Here is a 15,344-nt window from a genome sequence, read left to right as displayed (position 1 = left end):
TAATTCCTCGTATAAATGGTCTAGTTCTGTTTTTTAAAAAATTGTATTTTACCTAGCATCGACATAATTATCTCCTTTGGAAACTGTATTTTAAAAAGGATAGTATATTTGTATAATGCTTTTTAAACTGCTGACAATGATTAATTAAATTGTATATCTTTTAGGATCTTTTCATGATCGAAATAAAGATTTTTGAATTGAATTGATTTACACCTTACTTCTGTCTAATGTTTGACTGGATGGCATACCCCTGGTAAGGCTCAGGAACTTTTTTTAAAAACTCTTCTGAAAGTCGGCAAGTATTATTTAGAGTGGAACGTGCATTCTTAATTTGTGCCGGTGCTTTTTACAATGCCTATGCATTTACTTCCTAAGGTAACAGTTTTAAGCCCTCTAACCTTGGGCGGGTGCACACAGCAAGGGAGCCTATACATTTTGCAAATCAGTAATAATGTATGTAAATGGAAACTGACAAATTAAGCACTGGGAACATGGGTGGGAAGGTAGGCGAAAAACTTGGTGGGCAAAAATACATTTCGATGTCTAGGACCTCAAGAACCAGAATGCACCTGGGTTCACATTTACCTAATAACTGGGATAGTACTTTCCTTGGGGACCATATAATAGTAGTACAAAAATGTTTCAAGAACAATGTGTGCTTTTGCTCTGTCAAAGGGGCCGCGAAGTAAAAGAGGCTGAGTTTACTATCCTTTTCATTGCTCACATCTAAAACGCCAGGGTCTTATAAAGTGCCTATGTTGTGGAATGAAACATATCTTAATTATTCTTTTAGCATTGTTTCCACGTACTGTATCTTCCTAATCAATTACATTTTTGGATTGTTTTACTTATTCTATTGGCCATTGAAAATAGAGTTTCTTCTTTCTTTTATGTCTTTTTCTTACTTTTTACAAGATTGGTGTGCTGCTTTTTGTATCTCTTTATCTAGTTTAGCTTTGTTTCTTTTCTTTCATTGAGTGGCTTCTTTCTGCCATAAACCATAGCTGTCGAACATGGCTGGTGTAGTTCTCTTTCTGGGAAGAGCTATTCCTAGCGTTTCTATTTTATCGGGGTCAAAAAGATCCTGTCAGTGGCCACGGATTTTCCCGGTCTTTTCTAGTTCTTTTATGCCATAGTTCGCTATATGTTACAGTGGCTAACCATATTTCACATACATATCCTTACTAGGGGTGCCTTCCGGCGGTGCTGGATGACTGACCTCTAATAAACGGTCCGGCCAAACAATCAATCAATTTTTGAGAAGACATTGCATGATGTAACAAAGGTCAACAGAAAATCTCAAATCAATTTAGGCAAAAAGCCCACATTACGTGTCCTTCGCTGTCTGCAAAGAAAGAGAGTATTCCTAATCTCTGTTTGTTTGCATGCAGGGAATGTCTCAACTAAGGGGAATACTAGTATTCGGTCGAACTTATTCGACCAGCCAAACAATCAAATAACAAGCAAGATCGATTTTTCACGACCCTATCTGGACCGTTGTGGACAGTTTCTTCATCGTCCCCTTCCAACGCCCGTTTTGTCCTCTCACTCCAAACAATGCGGCGTTCCTGTAAGTTCCCAGTCAGGACCGCAGGTCACTCGAGAGAGGTCTGTTCGGAACTGGTAAAGTTCAGTTGATCGGCTGCCAGACGAGGGTCTCTTTCAGGCAGGTGCACTTTACCGATCGTTTAGATGTTCACTCCATCGTAGGGACCTCTCTCACTGTACCCACGTGTCGCTGATGGACCCGACGTTGGTGCGCCAATTGTGAAAAAGCAGCTTTGACTCCCAAGACTTTCGATGCCGCTTGGTGCAAACCACCTATAATTCACATAAGAATAGCGATCAAAATAACGAGGTAGGCGGTGGAAATTGGAAGGCGAAGAAAAACTTTATTTCTCCAGAGGAAAACACATCACATCAAACACTGTGGCTATCGTCAGGAGGTGCTCTAACCACATCTCATTTTGGCTCTTCCTTTTATACAGATTTTACACAATGCATTGTTGTCATGTCAGCCCACCTTTGTTATATCAACATGTTTATACAAGATTTGAGTCCCCGCTCCGAGCGTGTTGTCATACAAGCCTCACTATTATTCTCCTCCCACCCGGGTGAAACAGACAATATTATGGTATAACAGGGCCTTGCTTCAGGGTCTAAAACATGTGAGACCGGCCAGATCTAAGAGTCTGTTCCGTTGATAAAACAGGTTCCATTGTTGGTGAAAACAAGTCTTGCTGTTTGCGGTGCAATAAATCATGTCTGCAAGGGTCATCTTAGTATCTGAAATCTTTGGTTAGTACACAAGTGTGGGGAGGGGAGAAGAATGCAAAAGTTCATAAGTTCATTAGTTATCGGGGACAGGAAGAGGTGGTGGTTTAGCCAAAGGGCACTAAGGGTTGTTGTGGCTATAGAATGTCTCTTTGAAGATACCATCAAAGGCATGCCTGTTAGTTATGGCCTCAGCACACATATCAGGTTTGGTCAGAGGGCCAGATGGGGGCTAGTGAGGGCAGGGTGAGAAAGAGGTGACCATCAGAATACAAAATGGCTGCGGTTGATCAAAATGACTGCCGCTTATGTTAACGAAAGAACTTTCTCCAGACAAGATGGAGCAGGTGATGTTCATAATTGTCGTTTTGCTTTTAACATCACCTGGTGCAAAACACTGCATCTCAGACTGGGGAAGTAAACTGCTGTAATTGAGAGCCTTTAGCAACCAGGGTCCATGCTCTGAGATAGACGCATCCGTCCTTGCTCAGATTCCAAGCTCCCGGTTTCCAGATCCACAACACTCAGCTTTAAACACACTAGAAGATTCAAGAAAGACCTCTCCCTGGGCCAGAACTGGCCAAATTCCAGGCAAGCATTCCCACGGCAGGAAGGAGCTCTCACGTCCTCTTCTACAAATCTCGCATGGTCCAGCCTCTATCTTGACAAAGCTCACAAGGCTTTCAGAATACATAAACAATCCATCACGAAAACAGAAAGACCTTGAACATGAATAACCCAAGCAACTTGCAAGCACTGCTGTGCACGCAGTAAAGCTGAAGCAAGGCAAAGCCAAGGAAAAAGGATGACAAGAGGCCATGTCAAAGCCAATAGTAAGCACTTTATAATTCATCCCTGCCCACAACACAGCACTTCGAAACCAAAGATTACATTCCACACCTCTCTCACCCTTTCACACTTTCAAATGCACAACCCAAACGTTCTGTTCTTGGCAAGGCTGTCTTACTCTGTGACAGCTCCCACTAAAAGACAGCAAGATTACAATAAAGAAGAGAAGCAAGGCATATGCAGGACCGTTGTACATCCAGACTAGGATGAAATAACACAATAAAGTCAGTTAAAATAATGGTAGTCAAAGGTCATTACAGGGTCTCAAACCACAAGAGTGCCTCTAGTACTACACAGATTGGGCTCCACTCTGAGTGCACATCAATAAAACATTATTGGTTAGTATTCTCTACTGGCTGACCGACTCTTCATTTGGTATAGAAGGCTGAGAGGTGGCTGTAGGACCCGGGTGACCCTAATCAGGTCTCTTCCTTTAATCTGTGGATGGGGCATGAGAGCGGCTAGGGGGAGACGAAGATCATAAAAGCACAAGCACTGTGTAGATTGCTGAAAAACTAAGGAAATGTAGTTCCTAAAATGGTCATACAAACGAGAGCAGTGGATGTTTACAAGTGCTTGGTCCAAGCTCTGGAGGGAGGACTAACCACAAGAAGAGGTATGATCATGCATGCCAGGGACAAATGGTGACCAATAATATGAGACAGATGATGGGGTGAGCAAATGGGAAGCCTATGGCGGGCTGAAGCCCACAGATTAAACACAACATGTCTCTTCAATACAGCACATTTGCTTTCTAGCCGAGACCTAAAAAGAACATCCTCAGCACCACTGGGACAAATGAGAACTAAATCACCAACACCAACCACCAAACCAATCAGTTTATGATTGTATCCTGAAACTTCTGTTATAAAAGAAATGAAATATGAAAACACGGCGCAGCAGCAGACAACAGGAGAGAGCGTCACACAGTTATACGTGATAAAAGAACAGTGCAGGCTAAAAACTTGTGCCCATGAGGAAAAGGTTAAGAGTTCGCTTCAGAACAGAGTGCATGACCTATAAAGTCATAATTAAAGGAAAACTTGTGTTTAGTTAGCTTAAAGGAATTTATGTCCTTAGCATACAGGCCCAACTGCAAGTATTCTATGTTTTCAAGTAGACTAGAACCTATTTAGGCAATAGGAGCAGGAGATCGAATTAGCCAAGAACACACAAAATCTGATAAGAGATCTTAAGAGCACAATGATGGAGCACACCCAAAAATAAATCCAGCAACCCAAATACACACATGTTCAAAAGTAGAAGAATACTTAGTTTGTTAAGCATTGTTAGAACTGCAATAAAGGATGTGTAGTGAACTAGGTTTGAGTTTACGGTCATAGGGTTACATGTGGCAGGATGGGTTTTGCAACTAATGTGCAACTATGTAATGAGTCACTGTCTGGCATTTTTGTAATAAAGTATTGTTCAACTCTGTATAAAAGAAGCTTGCTGTGAAGCAGCAGATTGAGACCAGCTGTTCACTTGGGCGAAGACGGGTACTCTCCTTGCTGCTACAGTAAAGAGATGTTTTACATTGCCAAAGAAGAGGCTGTCTTTTTCTTTATTTTTTGGTCACCCTGCAACAGTTGGTGAGCTGATGTTGCTAAACTTTACCTCCAGGTATGATCTGAACACTCAAATTTCCACCTGAACCTAATGTCCAGAAGTCATTCCATGGGCTATGAGACACATGGTTTGAGGGTTATCCTCTCTAAGCATGGGAGAAGTGGGCAATGGTTGCAGACTGCATTTACCGTGTAGAGTAGAACAATGGTGATTCACAATTAGAAGCAGTTGAAGTGTTTTTAAAATGTTGATGGTGAATGCACACGTTGGTATGTGAATGGAAATGTGGCCACAGAGCGATGGTGCTGTTGCATAATTTTATTGTGATGCATAATGTTTAATATATGATTGTTTTGGACACATTAACAGGTTTTCTTGATTATATGGACTAGTGTGAAGTTTTTAAAAGATAAAGCAATAATGGGTAGACAGATATAAAGCGCGCCCTGCATCTCAAAATGCGATGCAGGGAGCGCTACGAAATTAATTTTATTTAATAAATTGTTTACTTACCTCACATTATCCATATTCTGGTGTTTAGCACCCCCCACCCTGACCCTCCCCCGCCACACCTTTCTGCCCCATGGAACTCCCTCCACGGGCCGCGGCTGCTATTAACACTTCTTTCAAGGTACCTGTTATTTATCCACTGACGCAGCTACAGGAAGCTACAATGGGATTTGAGAACTCTGAAGTGGAGACCCCTACGCACTCCCCAAAATTAATTTCTAATGTCACCCCAGAGATATCTAAACCTAAGCATACGAGTACTCCTAGACGGCAAGTAAGGGTGGGTGACACCCTGTTTTCAGGAAAACTAGAAGCACACTTTACACTACATTTAGATTCAGCCTCTTCCCAGGAGGTAGACATGAAGTGCAAGGTCCAGGAGTTAGTGATGATCAGTAACATGTTTCATCGACAACATAACATTTGTCGCAGAGAAGAGGCATATCAGGAATGGTAGTTAGGGAGCAAATATCTACTCCACAGCGAAGAGATGCAGATGACGCAAGATGGAGTGACTATGTGGAAAGAGCTGCTACTATGGCGCAATGGCTAGTATCCCAAGGAAGAGATAGGACTGAAGGTAGTTTACCACTCTGGCAAGGGAGAATGGGAACTTAATGGTTTCACCAGAAAGTGTTCAAGAATGGCTCTCACAAAGTGAGGGTAGAAGAAATGTGAGAGAAGTGAGGAGAGAAGGATATTGTGATAACCTTTCAGTGCAAGTTCTGGCTAGTTTTTGGAGGATGTTAAGTAGAATGAAGTCAATACATAGGGGTGTAGATAATATGGGTGAAATACTAAAGACTAGGCACTCCACTTCTGATACTACCACTCAAGAAAGGCCCCTTATCAGTTTAGATCACACTAGCGGTGCAAGGTGATTGCCTAATCACATTGATGCGAGAGAAGAAGAGCAGGATATGTTCTCTAAAGCTAGGAAACCCTGCGCAACAGAGTTTGAACCTTTACGGTTTCAGAGAACACATGGCCGGCCAGACCCCAGGATCTTGTGAGACTATGGAGGGATTCAGACTATATGATGGCCAATGCAATGGGTGTTTAATCAGTTTTGCACAGCGTGGATCTCACCCCTAGTGAGAAAGTTGCTGAAGGAGAGAATAGTTGGCACAGTGTTGTGCCATATGTGGATAATTTGACAGATCGGACTGAAGGGTTACCTCCACAGATGAGTCAATGCCCCCAAGAAGGGTCCTTTGATCCTCGTGACATTGCAAAGGCTGAGTATTGCATTCTTTATGGTGAGGGAAATCCAGACTGTGATTATCCCTATATGCAGAAATGTTTGCCTGTGTGGCCAAAATATGCCTGGCAGCACAAACCCTAGCATTCTGCCATTCCCATACACCAGATGCCTCTGGTACATAAGGAACCTGGGCCACCTCATTATGTTCCTAGGACATAAATTGACAAGGAGAATCTCAAGAAGTTGTTACAGCCACTTACAGAGGGAGCAGGAAAATGGATTAGAGCTTTTGAAAAGCAAATTGTAGGCATTACCTTGGCAGTAGGAGATGTAAAGAATTTGCTTAGCTGGCTTTCCGAAAGCTGGAGTGAGAAACTTTACCCACACTGAAACTAGATATGAGGAATCTTCGTTTAACTTGGTTAGAACAGTAGTTTGGGATCAACTGAGGAAAATGTATCCTGACAGGTCAAACATTGCATCGGTCATGGCTCAATCATTGCAGCCTAATGAGGACCCTGCTAAGTTTCTTAGCCGGATGAAAGAAAAGTGAACCCAGAAAGTCGGTCAGGGTTGGGAAGTAGCAGGAGGAAATGTTGTGTTATTTTACAACGTAGGGAAGAAATGGTTACCCTCTGATGAACAGAATAAGCTTGATAACATAGTGGCATTGGAAGCCAAGCCTTGGACAGAGATAAACGGTACAAAAGGGGGTGGTGATGGACGGAGCATCTGAACCAATCAAACACTCACACCCAGTCAAAAGATCTGGGTTTGATCCATCACCGTTCTTTAGCCCACTCTGCCACCCCAGTTCAGACATGGCTATATGCTAATCAGTCTGACCCTGTGCCTCATGGGAACAGTCCAGCTGAACTGCCAAGCCATGCCTTCCCTGGACCGGAAACAAGCTTCCGAGGACCGGTCTCTGGCATTCCAGCCGTCTTCAGCCCGGCTTGTTTGAATCCAGTGGCAAAGTGAGCAAGGGACTCACGTCTGAGCTCAGACCAGTTGTTCACTCGGTATTTGTATTCTCATTCGCCTCAAGGGTATTGTGAGTCCCCTAGCATTTTTGACTGATTGGTGAAAAAATATTTTTCAAATTTCCACTGTGGCAGTGCATAGTTGCAGTATTTTGATGACATAGTAATTGACAGTCCTGTAGAGCATCAGTGTAGGAAAGATACCATGCCGCTTCTAGTCACTCTTGCGCAGAAAGGTTACAAAGTAGAGAGAGACAAAGTCCACTATTGTCAAGAGGAAGTCCACTATTTAGGGCAATTACTGTCAGGTATTTGTCACCAAGTAACCACAGAAAGAGCAGTATCCATAATTCAAATGACTAAGGCAGAAACTGTTAAAGAATATCAGAAGTTTCTTGGTCTGTCATAATGTGGGACAATGGGTTTTTGATTACAGCACTTTAATAGCACCTTTGTTAGATTCTGTCAAACAAGCAAGAAACAGAAATTACAAGATAACGTGGACACCAGAGATAAGGGAGACTTTCCATGAATTAAATATGGAGATAACAAAATGCTCCAGTTTTGGGAATTCCTGGTTATACCTAGGATTTTTTTCACTTTTTTCATTACACTAGTCAAGTTATGACAGTTGTCCTTATGCAGAAAGATCCTTTAGGACACAACCCCATTTCCTATTTTAGTGGACAGTTGGATTCAGTGATGAAAGGATATTATCCTTGTGGGAATGCTCTCACCACTGCAGTCTTTGCCGTAAAGAAGAGCATCTCCAGTGTCATTGGGGCACCTTTGATGATCTATGCAGAGCCTACAGTCTTTGGTATCATTCAGAAGGCTAATACTTTTCTAACCACATAGAAAGTGTCAGGAAATGAGGTGATACTGTCAATAGCATCATCATAATTAGCGTTATTTCAGAGTAGCCATAAAAGTAGACAATAAATAACACATAATCTATAATAAAGTACACCATATTAGGCAACAATCACTGTTAACCTAGTGCACAATCAATTGGAGATAAATTCCCTTATAAAACATAATAAAAAATCATATCATGATAAAAAAAAGTACATACAATCAGTTAAAACCTGTAAGAGATTGTAATGTTATTAGCAGCAATGGTAGCCCTCATTTTCGCCCATATCAGGCCCAGGAATTTGGCAGACATACAGCGATAAAGTGTCCTTGCGTAAGATTCGTAAGGCTACAAGGTAGCTAGCAGTACCTATCTGCCTACAAACTGGTACAATCCAAGCAGAATGGAACTTAGCATACAATTGGCACACAAATAAAACATGCAGAATGTTTTCTTTTTGACTTTCAGAGAATGGACAGTCCACCCTGTCACCAACCTTCCATTTTGTAGTGAATGTATTTACAGGAAGCTTACCCACTCAAAATTGATGGGAGAGCTTTCTATCAAGCGCAATAGTTATCAGATCCCAGTAAAGTGAGGCATTCCTAGCCCTCTCCTCTTCTTTCTACAGGACGTAGGCCCGATAATATTTTTTCATTACCTCCTTTGGTGGAATATTTCCTTTCTCTGGGTGCAAGCCAAGCTCACCAAGGCCAATCACTTTCAGTAATTGTATTACAGAAATCAGCCAAGGTACTCTGTTTGATTTATCCAATCTAATCAGCCAAACCCGCTGCATAATGTATTAGCTCCAGAGTTACCCAAATCCTGCGCCAGTATAATAAAAGACCCAGCTGAGCTTTCAGGGTTAACTTTTTAATACCCATATCCTTAAGTAGGGGCAGAAGCGGGGTTCTCATTGGAAGCGCAACCAGTTCCCTAGCAAATATGTGCCCAGATTTTGCCAACCCCATTATGTCTCCACACCTCCACAGTTCAGCCCCATACAATGCCGCCCCCAAAGCCTTTGCTTCATAGATTCTCAGAGCGGAGGAAATGGGCCTAGTGTAGCCTACGTATAGTCCTTTTAATATGACTCCCGCTCTTTATTTGTGTTTTAGAGTGGCCACGTCAATCTGTTGGCCCAAGGATAAGCTAGTTGTAAATTTAATCCCAAGGTATGAAAAGGAGTCAACCTGCTCCAAAAACTCGCTACCTAGGGATGACTTACCGTTAAATCTTTTACGATTACTAAAGATCATGAATTAAGTCTTATCAACATTGATCTGCAAACCCCGCTCCACACAGAAGTCACTAAAGCTAGTCAGATGTTTGTGCAGGCCACTCAATGTTTTTGAAATTAGCAGATTGTCATCCGCAAACAGCAACAAGGGCACTTCGCCATTGCCAAACTTGGAGCATCAGCCCTGGTATTTAAAAGGTAATGTGCTAGCCCATTCATGTATAGAGAAAATAATGTAGGAGCCAGGACACGTCCCTGGTGGACGCCCTTCATTACTGGGATTTTTTTAGTAATTTGTTCCTGGGAGCCCCACTGGACCCTTGCAAAGTTATTTTCATGTAATCCGACCAGCAAAGATAGTATGTCAGGGGGAAACCCATTTCTCCTAGAATCGCCCAAAGCTTTTCTCATGATATAAGATCAAAAGCTGATTTTAGATACTGTCAATACCATCTTTGAAAGTTGCGAAGTGTCATACAGTGAATACTTCAACATTCTTTGACCATCCTATATTAGACTCTGAGGATGATGCGCATGACTGTGCAACTTACATTCCTAATGAATCTAGTCAAGTAACAGAGGATCCTATACCAGGTAGCATTGTCTTTTATTTTTTAATGGTTCTTCTACTATTGACCAGGATACAAGAGTAAGACACACAGGTACAGCATTAGTCAGAGCACAATAGCATGATTCTCCAGATACACTCCACATAGTAGAGTAGTTAACATTACTAGCACATTATTCTGTCCAAGCAGTAGAATTCATAGCAGCTCTCAAGCAAGGATCAGGGAAAGTCATCACAATCTATTCAGAATCATCTTATTTAAGACATTCCAGCATTGTAAGATGGAGTAGGAGAGGTTTCCTCAAGAACGATGGACATCCTTTTATGCTTTGGAGCCTCATAGAGGCTTTAATAGAGGCACTTCCGTTACCACAGGCAGTGGCAGTTGTGCAATGTGCAGCCCATACCAATGGACAGGATTTTGTGTATCGGGTAATGCACTAGCAGATTGGGCAGCTAAAGATGCAGCTGGGCACACACCCCTGCCTATGCCATCAGGTTCACAGCATGCCCCTGTTCCGGTGGATCAGACTGCCCCGCACCCCGAATCTGAATATAATCCTAAAACTGATAATATCACGCCTCATTATGCTGAGACAGCAAGTTTACATGAGTGAGAACTGCAGGAAGCTGCTCCACCACATGAGAAACAGTTTTGGGAGGATAGAGGGTGCTCCCAGTCAGTGTATTAGCATATATATAGGCAACTATCTATAGGTAAACAAGTGATGCCACCAGCTTTACTTATGATAGCTCTTGATCAGTTGCATTTACCAGCTCCTATTTCAAGAGACCACTTGTTTATGCAAACACAACAAGACTGATTTGTTCCCAATTTGAATGATATGCTTACCATGTACCTTTATAACTGTACAGTCTGCCAACAATTCTCCCCTAGCCTCACATTGACAGTGATAAATTGTACTATTCCAATACCACAATAGGGGTGGCCTCTCTGTTGGAGCGGAGGAGTGTTGCCTGACTTAAAATCCCCCCAAATCCCAGAGATGAAATTTAAATTGGTAATTTATTACTGTTTAAGTTTTCAGCTCCTGTCCCTAACAGCGCATCAGGGTTAGGGGCGGGGGGTACTGCTGAGTGACAGCAGCAGAGAGGAGGGCGGGTGGTCTATGCACTGTTTAAAGTGTGCATGTCTCTTTGGCCATCTGTCTTTAGATGGCAGTCACATATGCACACTTTAAACATCTCAAACCCAGCTGTCATAAGACAGCTGGGTTAGAGCAAGTGCAGGCCTCCAGAGCACTGTTGAGTGCTGAGTAATACAGCTTCCTCCAATGAGGGCACTGCCCTCATGTAGTATGAGAACAGTGTCAGGATTGGTCAAGGGATTTGCTGCATCCAATTTCTGTTCAAAGAGAAGTACTGGAGTGGATGACATCGCGTTCGGTAAGTTTGAATTCTTTTTATTTTATTTTGCACACATGCACACGGAACCCCCCTCTGCCCCTTAGATGCCAACCACCACTGGACCACAAGGTCCTTTTAAAGCCCTCCATATTGACTTTATGGACACGCTAGATAGGTGCAACAGCTATCCGTACCTTATAGTCGTAGTTTGTCCTTTCCCCCAATGGATTGAAGCAGTACTGCCCATTGTGATGTTCAGCTGGCTGCTACATTTCTGATTTTTGTGGTGATTCCACGCTGGGGAATTCCAGAAGGGCTAAGATCTGAAAATGGCACACACTTTGTTAATGTAATCTTTACTTATCTTACAACAGTGTTAGGGATGAAACATAAACTCTCCTCTGTTTATCTTCCCCAAAGCAATGGCATAATTGAGCACCTGAATGGCTTCCAAAAGAATAAGATCAGCAAGCTATGTGCCACGTTGCATAAGAAGTGGTTGTTTTGCCTACCCCTGGAACTCTTTTCCCTTAGGGACGCGCTTGGTTCTGATAATCACCTGACACCCCATCAGATAGTGACAGGGGGACTTCCCATGAATGTGCAAGTACCTGTCACCAGAGGTAACGTACAGGGAAAAAGAACCACCAAAATCTTAAATCATAAAATGCATATTTACCTTTATGAAGTAATCAAGGTTGCAAATTTAATTTCTAAACAGGTAACCAAGGGGAAGGAGAAGTATGCCACTGCTGAGATTGACCTCCCAGTTGTGCACATAGGTGACAAAGTTTTGGTAATCAATTTGTCTGGAAATGGAAAGAGCCCAGACCCGGCGGACTATTCGCGGTTACTATGGTGACCCCCCCACTGCCATCAAGTTAGATGGCAGGAAGCCTTGGTTCCACCTCACTGATATTCTATGTTTTCAAATAGAGTAGAAACTGATCAGACAATAGGAGCAGGAGATTGAATTAGTCAAGAACGCATAGAATCTGATAAGAGGTCTTAGAAGCTCAATGATAGAGCACACACACAAATAAATATGCATTCAACCCAAATACACACATATTCAAAACTAACTAGAAGAATACTTAATGTGTTAATCATTGTTACAACTGCAATAAAGGATGTGTAGTAAATTAGGTTAACGTTTAGGTTCAAAGGGTCACATGTGGCATGATGGGTTTTGCAACTAATGTATTACTATCTGATGAGTCACTGTTTGACGTTTTTGTAATAAAATATTGTTCAACTCTGTATAAAAGAAGCTGCCTATGAAGCAGCAGATTGAGACCAGCTTTTTATATGTGTGAAGACGGTTGCTCTCCCTGCCGCGACAGAAAAGAGCTGTTTTTACATTGCCAAAGAGGAGTCTGTCTTTTTCTTCATTCTTGAGTTACCCGGCAATACTTAAGAGATACAAGGGCATTTGAGAGCTTTACTTATTGCTTTGCCATATTGTATTTTGAAAAGACACTGATGCTAAAACATGTGTGGTATATATAGGTAATTTGGGGGTAATGTAAAATGTCATGCAAGAAAACAAAACTCCATTTGCAGTATGAGCATACCAGCAGCTGCATGACTGCAATTCGTAGCATGTCTTATCGGAACTTCAAACATTGGTTGTTTGAAACTCACAAAGGTGCTTTAGTGATACTCATGAAGTGCAAAGGAGTTTGGGGGTTATGATATCTTATTTTGTGAGTCCTGTAAAAATCACTTCATATCAGTATTTATACCAGTGACCCAGACAGGCCAATCATTAAAAACATGTGGGACTGTCCATTTATAATGGATTATTGGCGCAAAGTCCTTCGTACGATATCCCAGACCCTGCACGTCTCTTTATTACCCGAGCCGAGAAGGTGCCTCCTTAACATATGGGAACCGAATGATCTGACGAGTCATGGTCAAACTTGGGCGACACTGGGCTTCATGGTTGCAAAACGTAACATAGCACAAAAATGGGGTGCCACTGACCGACCATTATTGGAGTCTTGGTGTAAGGACATGGATGTCACAATGGTCACGGAAAGAACAGTATATGTAAACAGGAATTGCCCTGGGAAATGGACAAAGGTATGGGCGGCCTGGAACACTTATAGAGGGGACATATGCGAGCCTATTGCTGATATCGATCTTGATGACTCTGATGATGATGAATCCGGGGATGATTAAGCGGGTGGGGTTTGGGTTGTTGAATCTTAGATTATTAATACTTACCAGAAATGAGACTGTTCAGTGGTATAGTCATTACCGGATTGTTGTATTGAAGATGATATGGACCTTTTTATATATGAAGACAGCTGCTCCTTTCCATGTTGTAAAACCAATAAAAACATGTTTAAAAAAAAAACATGACAAAACCCTAGATCACAGCCCTCAAAAGCCTTTTCAAAAGTGAATCGGTGTATTCTGCTCTTAGCGTTGATATATTTGAATATTTAAAGTTCTCCTGCTTTCTCATGACTGCTGGTGTTCCATGAAGATATTATTAACATGCAATTTCTTGTTTGTCCCTGCATACTAGCAATGTTTGCTCGACTGCCCAGAAGTACGCCTGAGTCAGTGGCATAGCAAAAGTGCCATAATCCATAAAGCAAACAAGGAATATGGAACCAGATTTCTAGTTCATTTTGCAGCAACAAACAATGCAATTGACACATTTAGAGTGTTGCAACTGCAAATTGGCATTTTGGTATTCACTAAACTCATTTTGCAATTCGATAAATGAAATGATTATCGAATTGCAAATGGGTTTAGAAATGGATCTCAAATCACAATTTAAAATGGGGCTTGATGAAGGTGCCCCTCACAGTTTGTGTTTTGGTATTAGATGAATCAATGATTTGTGACCACTAACCATTGAAAGTTGCTGGCACATAAAGAGCGATGGCTGCTCCTTCATAAAGGGTAAGGGGGGCCTTTTGGATCCCTTCCCCTTTGTGAATATTAACAAACAGAGTTTATCGAGGAGCAGACAGTGGTCCATGTAACCACTGGCAACTCTCCCAAAAACGTTTTTTAAAAGCATGTTTTTCTTTTTAATCTCAGAGTACTTTCCTTTAAGGAAAATGGGCTGCATTTAAAAAAGTTTTCATTTTTTAAAGGCGATCACAGACATGGTGGTCTGCTTACACTAGCCGGCCACATTCTATGACGGCAACAATCAGAGCGAGTCACAATTTGAGATCTTCTTCCAGGGGTGTAGCGACCATTGGTGTAGCAGGTGCAGTGGCATCAGGGCCCCAAGGCCTGTGGGACAACTCCACCCTGATTATTGCTGTATTTTATAATTCAAATAGCTATCAGAGGGTCCATTTCCTTCCTTTCACTAGGGCCCACGACACACTGGCTACACCACTGCCTACTTCATTAATATTTGTGAGGTAGGTCGGATTGCAACCACTCCAAATGAGAATTTTGCAAACTGACTTATTGGTACATGGGTCGATAGGAAAAACAGAATTGATTTGCAAAAAGTTGGCACACAATTTGTGAGTGTTTTTTTCAAATTGATCGCTAATGCATCTGTCCTCTGGCTCCCTGCCCATCCAGTTCAATAGTAAATGACAGCCGAAAATAGAGTCAACTGGAGAGCTTAGGTCACAAGACCCGGTGCCACTGCCTCTGCTGAATTAATAACATCTACACACCGCAGTGTTGCCTGTGACCAGCCTACCTCTCTTATTAATGCTTTGTGGAATGGTCGATCCCCGCCTCTCCACCACCTCTCCCTGCGCATGGCTGACAGCGCAGGAGCCGCATCTGTACATGGCTGACAGCCCCGGAGCAGCATTAAATACATCTTCTCGGAATTTAAATTGGAGCTTGTCCCGTTGTTGAAGGCCCCCGGCCTGAGATCTATTCCTAGCTCAGATTCATGAGCTGAAGCCATGGCAAGATCAGCTCAA

Source organism: Lissotriton vulgaris, chromosome 5 (assembly GCF_964263255.1).
Source record: "Lissotriton vulgaris chromosome 5, aLisVul1.2, whole genome shotgun sequence".
Taxonomy (NCBI): Eukaryota; Metazoa; Chordata; class Amphibia; order Caudata; family Salamandridae; genus Lissotriton; species Lissotriton vulgaris.
Note: the sequence above shows the minus strand (reverse complement) of the source record.